Raw genomic sequence first — 9,793 nt, forward strand, 5'->3', positions numbered from 1 at the left:
AAGTAAATCTATTCTTGAGATAAGAAAATCCTTAGTTTTTACAAAAAGTTTTTTAACAGGAAATTTATAAAAAAAATACCTTATAAATACCATTCTAGCTACATTTTGTTAAAAAAACTAAATACACTGTTTTTAATAAAGATTTTCATTATAGTTCATTTCATGTTTATATATGCCTGCCTACTTCCAAAACTCTTATTAATATAATGGCCCGCAGATAAACTATAAGGTTTTTTTTATCAATCGCATTTTATTAAAGATACTTCACAAAATAACGATATAATGACCATAAATATGCCTTTTAATATCATTTCAAATTTTTCTTTAGAGTTATCGAATTGTACATTATTCATTTTAATGTAATTGTAAGATGTAGAATTAAATTATAAAGCACATAACTTGACTAATATTATATATGAATAAAATTGTAAACCGTCCTTGGCAAGACCAAAGTTTAAGGATTAGGTACACTCTTAAAAAAAACCTAGATTGAATCCGAATGTCTAGACATAATCACGTGGATTACTATCAACAACACACTTATAAGATATCAGATATAGCAATTAATGTACAGTGTATGTATAACTCAGTTTTGGAAATGTTAATCAGTTGGAGCTCAGTATATTACACCAATATAACAAAATATTGAATCTTGTTTGTTTATAAAAAGAAACCCATTACTACAAATGTATGTTAAGTTAAGTGTGAACTGTATTTCTATATTATTTCTAATTGCAGCTGTATCGCGTAATAATGTACTGATAGTAAGCATAAACATGGAAGTTTCAGAGTTTGAACGTTTTAGTAAGCAAACATTGCCAACATTGATCATGTTAATTGTTAAGTACTAATATGTTTTTTTGGGGGGTAAGCTGATATTTGAGGCTACTTTAGTCGGTAAATAAAAAGATGCCATTATTCTTTTTATTGGTCATTTGTTCTATGTAACTTTATTTTTTTGGATAAAAAATAAAATATAACACTGAGTAAAACCAATTTTACGCGTACATTTTGAGTTTCAGGTCCTGTCCTTGATTTCAAACAATATGAGTTGTACGATCAAAGGGTAAATGTACAAATTGCCTTTAACAGTAATCATTAGGTTTATCGTAAATGATTTGTAAAATACAGGTTTTGATTATTCCCTAATTTGTTAAATGACAAAGTACACGAATAATAAATTCTCTTTAATTTGCTATATTTTAGATGGTCCTGATACAGTTATCCTTGTACCTGCAAGCACATATATTAATGTAAACGAAAGAGATACGTTAGGTCCTATACATTGTACTGCAACCTGTAATCCGGAATGTACATACCAATGGGAATACAATGTGACAGGGCGTTTTGAATTAGTTCCATTCGAATTCGTATCAACCCAAGGAAGAACTCTTACAGTGCCATACATACAAAGAAGTCAGACAGGAACATATCGTTGTCATGTGGATAATTATGTTACTCAAATAAATATGACAGCAGAGGTATCAATCACTGTACAGTGTATGTATTACAACTGTAAAAATAATTAAATGAGGCGTAACTAAAGAGTTTTGTACGTTTAAAATACATACATGTATTTTATTCTACCCCATGATTAACCTTCGTTTAGTTTAATTTGCAAGATTGGTTGATACGCCAATAATGAATGTTTTTAAATATATGCTAGTATTAGAGTTTTCAATCGGCGTAACAGTTACAATTATATATGTATACTCTTTGACCGATTTCATGATATAGGTTATATTGAATTTTTATGTACATATAATATATGCCGTACAAACTGTTCAAAATGCAAAGACAAAAACAAAATGATGAAATATCAAAGATAATTGAGTGAAGGTTAGTATATTAAACACATACTTATCATTAAAAAGTACCATTTATCCCTGTCTCATTGCTTACTTAACCAGTTATTGGGGTCTCTGCTGTTTATGAAAATGGCAAAACTCTTTTTACGCGTCAACAGTTCGGGCGAGACAACAAAAAACGTACACCACCGTACTCAACAATTACAAGAATAGACAAAATAATAAAAGTTTATTTTCTTCACAAGTAATTCATTCTTTACCATATCATTTAATATTATTTTAATGTATTCTTTTGATATTTAAAGGGATATTATGTCATGTATGTAGTATGCACTATGAAATAATCATCTAGTATTTATTGGAAATCTTAAGCAAAACTAAATCCCAAACAAAATGATAAAATACGAAATAATAAACAGACTAATTCATGCTCTAAACTTTCTTTCAAATATTCTATGAACGAATTCCTACAATGTACATACAAAATAATGAAATACGCATTACATAGTGTTATACTCATCACCTTTAGTCCAGTCAATCTAGCATAAATTTGAACTTAACCCAAAGTAATTGCAACAGAAGATTTTCAAGTTTTAATCTTTAGCATTATACCCCAAATATACACAGAAAAAAGTCCCATTAGATCTAACTTGAGGAAGACTAAAAAAATCCCCATTTAAAAGTCCTATGGAGAGTTGCATTGAAAAGGGAGATAACTCTTGCCAAAAAAAACAGAAATATCAATAAAAATTGATACAAAATTATAACTTTACCGCTTCTATTCATCTGAATGTATTGATTCTTGGTTTTTTAGCGGTCTTTAGAGTATAACAAACAACTCTACAGGTGTTTTCATATATTTTACCAAGCCATAATCTAGATTTCGTAATTCATTAGTTGACCATTTATGGAATATTTCAACATGTCAAGGTAAAGAATCTCAAATTTAATAAAAATAATTAAGCATGTATTCTTCTATTTGTGGTTTCAAGTTTCTTTAGATAATTATAAGTTAGTTGCTGAAAAAAAATTAATATACAGATATAAACATATACGTGTTTCTCGTTTCTCGTTTTGTTTATATGGATTAGACCGTTGGTTTTCCCGTTTGAATGGTTTTACACTAGTAATTTTGGGGCCCTTTATAGCTTGTTGTTCGGTGTGAGCCAAGGCTCCGTGTTGAAGGCCGTACTTTAACCTATAATGGTTTAATTTTTAAATTGTTATTTGGATGGAGAGTTGTCTCATTGGCACTCACACCACATCTTCCTATATCTAATTACCAGATTTTCACATTATTTTTTCAAAATGGTTACGAAGCTTCAAATTTGTAATTTCTTTAATGAAAAATGCATGAAAAAAATAATACTGCCCATAACACTATAAATTGCATGACCAGAAGATTATATAATTTAGTCAAATACAAACTTCTAATCCCATCAAAGTATCATACTTTACATAAATTTCAAGAAAAACAACCAAAAACTGACCACAAAAGACTCATTTTTGCAAGAGTTATCTCCCCTTCCAATGTTAATTTCCATAGGAAATTAGAAATGATGATTTTGAGTTTTCCTCAAGTAAGATTTTATAGGACTTTTTTCTGTGTATATAAATGGCGTAATGGTATAGATTAGAACTAAAAGATTTCCTGTTGCAATAAGTTTGAGGTTAAATCTTAGTTTGACTGTACTACTTCCATTTTGTTAAACGCATATGCTACATGTAGCCTTTCTATCTAATATATGATCATTCTAGTATTGTATTGTCCCCATAGTGTTCGAGTGTCTACAAGATCTACAAGGTGTCACAACAAGCATGTTTGATGTAGGAATAGCAACATTAGTTGTTGGGTTGGGAGCTCTACTTTTAACAATAACATTCTTTATTGTTAAACGTGAGTCGTACCTTTTATAAATGCACAGTTTTTAAAACCTATTTATTCATTTTACTACAAACATTTGATTTAAGATCTTTAAATAAGAAGTTATGTCGTGATTTAAATATTTGCTTTTGTTATGAAAATATTATCCATGTGTATGCAGTTATGTGGAAAATACCATTTTGTCCCGAATAGAAATATAGTATAGAATTAGAAATATCAAATATGAAACGAATTTGAAGCAAACAGTCCATTCTCCTTATAAACAATAATGTAGAAGATGAGGGTCTGGAAAAGTAGTAGTTTATTCCAACATTCCACAATGTATAAAACCATGTTAGAATCGTTGTTAGATAATAAACTTTTCACTTGTCTGTCCATCCATTAGACATCCAATCCGTCATACTTTTAGTTTCCCATCGATTTATTGATATATGGAGACCCGATTTTTTAGTGTAATTAAAATTCTAATGAAATGTTAAGTATCGCTATAGAGAGGTTTAGATTGGTTTTTCGTCGTATTTATTTTTTCATTTTTTAATTTTTGTATTAAATTGCTGCAATTTGTTTTACCGGAAATTGATATAAATACAGAACCCCTATATGAAATTTATTGACATTATAAAAAAATATTAAGACAACCACACACATTATGTTTGATTTCCTTTGTTTTTACCTTAACGATTCCAAAGTTACTGTTTATTTGTTTGTTTATGATTTTCATTTTGATATGGTGTTTATTTTGTTCTTCAATTAACGTACGTGATTTTGTTAAGACCTGGTATCTGTTGTTACACGAATATATTAAATGTATTGTGTGGTGTTTTAATCTGTTTTAATAGGTTGTCAGATAATTTAATGTAAATTGTGTTTTAAATTCATTTATCCATTTATAATTTGCAGGTGCAAAAACCAAGAGTGTTAGACCAATTGAGTACGTATTTTACCAAATGTTTGAATTTTGTTCATTGCAATTTGCAAAATATATCATAGTTAAACTAATTTACACACGTTACATGTGTTCAAATCAATATGTAGTTGAGCACGGTTAGGTCAATTTACTAGCAAAATGGTTCATAAATTTATAATATAGAGTCATAATATAGAGACAAAATAAGCATTATAATTTCGGAAAAACAATTGTATGTATATAAAGAACATAAATTCATCAAATTCAAGGTATCGTTTTTAAATGAATAAAAATAAAACATTTACTGAGAGCCAAATTATGTTTTTGTAATTTTTCGTAGTGAAAATAGTCAACAATTAAAGCTATTTCAGCTGTAAAAAATAGTTTCATTTGTAAATACATCTTTATCTCTGTTCTATTTAAAAAAAAAACCAACACATGTATTGTGTCTATTCAAAACTAGGTTGATTAAACGTAAAACAAAACAACATATATTTAAGATGAAAAGGTTCAGATAAATAAAATGAAATAGGCAGGATTTATGATTATGTGTGGCGTGAAAGGGAGGACGACAATGCAACGTGAATCGTAGGACAAAGATGATAGTACCTACATCTTTCATCTCATTTGATCACATTTGATGCAATTTTATGAGAATGGTATTATTTTTACATGTAATGTAGGTGAATATATAGTATAAATGTATTACCTACTGTTAATCTTTTGCAACTTTTATAAGTTTGAATTGTTTTTTAAGTTTGTAAGTTCAGTTCATTGATTGATTTCCTTCCTATGCACTTTAACAGATTTTGCATATCTTAACAACAAATGTCTCTTTATTGATATAAAGAAGGCCTTTATTTAGATATAAAAGGTCTTTGTGTAGGTGTAACACCACCACATCATGGTACCTCACATCCGGTTGTATACGAAAATAGGTCGAATAAAATATTCCCTTGAATTTGACAGTTGTAGGTAATCAATCCTACATTTTATTGCAGTAAAAGATTTATGTGTCATAAACATATGTCTTTGGTATATCAAAGCACCATTTTTTTTATTTGGGATTTCTATAGAATATTTTGTCATCTTGAGGTTACTTGGTGACTAAACCTTGTACACAGATAAAATAAGGGGATACATTTGATTGGTTAACTTCTAGTGATGGTTATTTTTATTATATGCAATGAAATGTTATGTGAATTTTTTTCTATAGTACTTGACAGGATAAAATTTTACTCATGCCAAGTTTATTTGAAACAAAGATACTTTCTACAGACTTTTTATTGAAAAGTGCAAATTTAACAAAGACTAATAGGCGAAAATCATTGGTGGTATTACACCTTTATATATAAAAGGTCTTTCATTTTATATACGAGGTTTTTGTTTATATGTAAACCGAGGAGGAAATAGCTTTAAACCTCAAGCTTTAACAAACTATTCTTCTTTTTCGTCAAAAATGTTAGAATTATACTCAAAAATATTAATATAAAACAGATTAAAAATTTCAGGTCGTGTACGTAAACCAACAAAGCAAAGTGCTGTTTATGTTATATTGAAGTACATTGTACTGAATAATAAACATAACAGTTGAATACAAAATAAAGTACCACGTGGGGCATGCGCCTAATATATGGTAATTTAACCGTTTATGTTACTAAACTGATAGACAAACAATGCAGGGAACATGTTAAAGAGAAAACCACCGACTAAAACGGAAGGCCACAAATTGTCATCAACATAATGATAAATTAAAATGCCGCAATTGTACAAATATACCTCTAGTCTATGCGAAATTAACGTAAACACAACAATACGCACTGTATAACTCCGACGTTGAAAAGGTGCTATTGAAAATATCAATGAATAATTAAGATTAAGTTGTAATGTTAACAAAAACACAACATTTTTTGTTCTTCAATTTCGTACTTTATTTGGCCTTTTTAACTTTTTTGGATTCGAGTGTCACTGATGAGTCTTTTGTAGACGAAACGAGCGCCTGTCGTAAATACAAAATTTAATCCAGTATCTAAGTTGAGTTTATATACATGAAATATTAACTTAAACACGTGATTTTAATATCCAATGAAAACAGGAGAATGCTAGACCATATGTAATATCTCTACATATTCACCTCCATATGATTTTGTCAAATGATGAATTTTCATTCAAGCGGTTATCTCGATGCTTAATAAGGTGACGTCTTGTCTAAAAGCCACGAAATGTTTCATGCATTGTAGATTTTTTTAATTGAACTATGGAACGAAAAAGAAAATTTGACTGAACACGATGGAACACAAATTTGGCAGCTAGTTACCTTGTTATCATACTTATTATGCTTACATGCCTATTATACAGCTCATATGCTAATATTCAGCAGAACCTATTTTTTGAAATGCATTTATTTATTTGCGAGTGTGATAAAAAAAATGTTTTGTTAATAATTTCTGAAACTTCGACATTCACATATATTACTTTCCAAATAATCTCATCAATCTTAATACCTACATTCAGTGAAAAAAAAACACTTTGGCGATTTAACTAAAATTCAAATCATAGAACAAAATTTAATCTGACTCGCTCTGTTTTAATAGGACCCATGGGTATAATGAGGTGCAGAGAAGTAATCCAGTATTCACAGATTCATATTCTACATTGCAGTCTCATCCCGTTATTTGCGTTTTAAAATACAAAATCATTGGCGTATATTGAGTTCACGACAAAGATTAGGTGGTCATTATATATGCTCACTTCAGTACAAATCTAATATACAGGCATTGTTTCAAAACTAGAAATGCATTACTATAGAGCTACAATTGCATATGAATATATGTGAACGAATATAATGAAATCGATGAAAATATACAACTGCTAATCTTAAACAGTAATCACCAGCCAAGTAGTCAACACTTCGGTGTTGACATGAATATCAATAATGTGGTCATTTTTATAAATTTTCTGTTTACAAAACTTTGAACTTTTTGAAAAACTAAAGATTCTCTTGTTCCAGGCATAGATTACCTAAGCCGTATTTTGCACAACTTATTGGAATTTGGATCATCAATGCCCTTCAACTTTGTACTTGTTTGGCTTTATAAACATTTTAATTTAAGCGTCACTGATGAGTCTTATGTAGACGAAACGCGCGTCTGGCGTACTAACGTATAATCCTAGTACCTTTGATAACTATACAATAGCAGTTTAAAGTGTTTAATATTAATTTGATTTGAAATACATCATATTAAAATACACGATACATGAACATTTATAAACGATTATATAAAACATGTTTGTTTGATAGTTTTCGGAACGCATATTCAGGGCGTACGCACATTAAACGACAAACATCAAAGCCGTCACATTCTGACTTTATCTCACTGGTTTTCGTTTATTCATGTATGTCATGTTTGGTTTTCGCATATTCTTTAGTTATAAATTATGCCGCTAGTTTTCTCAATTGGATTTTTTCATACTCATCATGACCAAGCTTTTAGCTGACTACTCGGTATGGGTTTCTGTCCTTGTTGGAATGCGTACGGATGCCTAAACTGACATTTACACTTTGGTGGATAGTTGTTATTGGCAACCATGCCACATGTCCTTGTTTCAAAACATGGTTAAGTATGGTTTGAAATAATGGACTGCTTGACTGCTTGTTGGAGGACCATGTGCACAAAATGTCTTCAATTGACCCTTCTAGAATAGCTTGGTTTGAGGCGCACAAGTAGCCTGTAAAGACATTACATTTAAAACAATTTTGTCTACTGCATATAGTCAATTCTTTTATTTGTTCTGCATAGTCTAGCATTCACTTGTCATAAAATAATATACCGTCAGTAGAGAGACCTTTGGTTGCTGCGGATTTACAAGGCGGTAACATATTAAGGTGCGTACACGGTCTCACTATATGAACTTGTTTGCTCACAAAAATGTTTTAAGGAAAAACGACGATGCGTCGTCGACTGAATTCAAATAGACATGTTTTAGCGTTCTGAGATATTTCAAAACCAAAATGGTCGTCTGGTTTGTAATTTAAACACAATTGTGACCTTTTGTTTGAGTATATTCACATATCAACTGTTGTATGTATACATGTGATATTAAAGTCTTAACCTATCGACACATGCTGTCTCGCTCCTTTTGGAGTTTGTGATTCCCCCATGTGTTGATTGCTATCTTAATTTGTCCAAATCAGTTTACGAGATTTGAATATCTACCATATGCGATCTGGCCTGTATCCAAGGTTGTGTTATTTATTTCAAGTGCAAAAAGAAACAGTTACCGTTGATTCATTATTATTCGTTGGATACCAATTTTCGTGGATTTCGTTGGTACATGGAAACCGGGAATTCAAATGTTCAACGAATTGCAATTTTGTTGTATGATAAAATACAGACTTTTGAAAAACCAAGAAATCAAATACCTTCGAAATTGCAAGTTTTTCTCAATCCTCGAAAATTGGTACCCGCGAAAAAAATGAATCCACAGAAGCTCAACCCCATATAGTGACATTAGGGTAATACACTGTTTTCTATTACAGAATCAAGGCCTATAGAACACCCTAGGTAATAATGATTTTTTCTATATTTTACAGCACTCTTATTTCTTAAATTGTTAACACGAAATAGTTTGCTATGCTTAAATTTAGAAGCCGTTTCAGAAATAAGTTTTTGCTAGTTTAAACATGTTGATTGCTTCGACTTAGAACTTGCAAGCTAGAGGGGAAGGCAAAAGGTCCCTTACGTTTGTCGAAGAATGCAATCAACGTAGGATATAACTGTCGCAAATCTAAAGAAAAAAAACTTTATTAGAAACGTTAATACCCAACACATGAAAAAAACGTTCAGAATATTTGAAAAGGGTTTTATAACATTCTACATTTTAAATATTTTGTATGTAGTGTTTCATACAAGTTTTTTTTTTATAAATATGAGTTTAAAATTAACATATCTGTGTACATGGTTCATCTGAAGTGTAACCGCCACATTAAGGATTAAGGATAAGGGTTACCCGTTGTTACGTGTTAAATATTATCTTATCTGTCGGCCAACACGAAAAACGTTATGTCAAAAATCTAAACACGCAAAATCCTTTCACATCTCGTTTTCGACTTCGTGTTTTGACTTTAAAATATGGAGGGTAAAAAGGCAAAAAAAAAAGAAATAGACTTACACGGTTACTTTAGTACCATGT

At 30.2% G+C, this 9,793-nt stretch overlaps 1 long non-coding RNA gene across 1 annotated transcript; it reads left to right on the forward strand.

Annotated features, from left to right (window-relative positions):
* Positions 1-1,216: 1,216 nt before the first annotated feature.
* On the forward strand, positions 1,217-7,228 carry LOC134723666 (uncharacterized). The gene is made up of 3 exons (XR_010108148.1): positions 1,217-1,500; positions 4,594-4,624; positions 7,195-7,228. It is a non-coding gene; the product is annotated as an uncharacterized LOC134723666 (long non-coding RNA).
* The last annotated feature ends 2,565 nt before the right edge of the window (positions 7,229-9,793 follow it).

The sequence above is a fragment of the Mytilus trossulus genome, chromosome 6 (genome assembly GCF_036588685.1).
Source record: "Mytilus trossulus isolate FHL-02 chromosome 6, PNRI_Mtr1.1.1.hap1, whole genome shotgun sequence".
In the NCBI taxonomy this organism is placed as follows: domain Eukaryota; kingdom Metazoa; phylum Mollusca; class Bivalvia; order Mytilida; family Mytilidae; genus Mytilus; species Mytilus trossulus.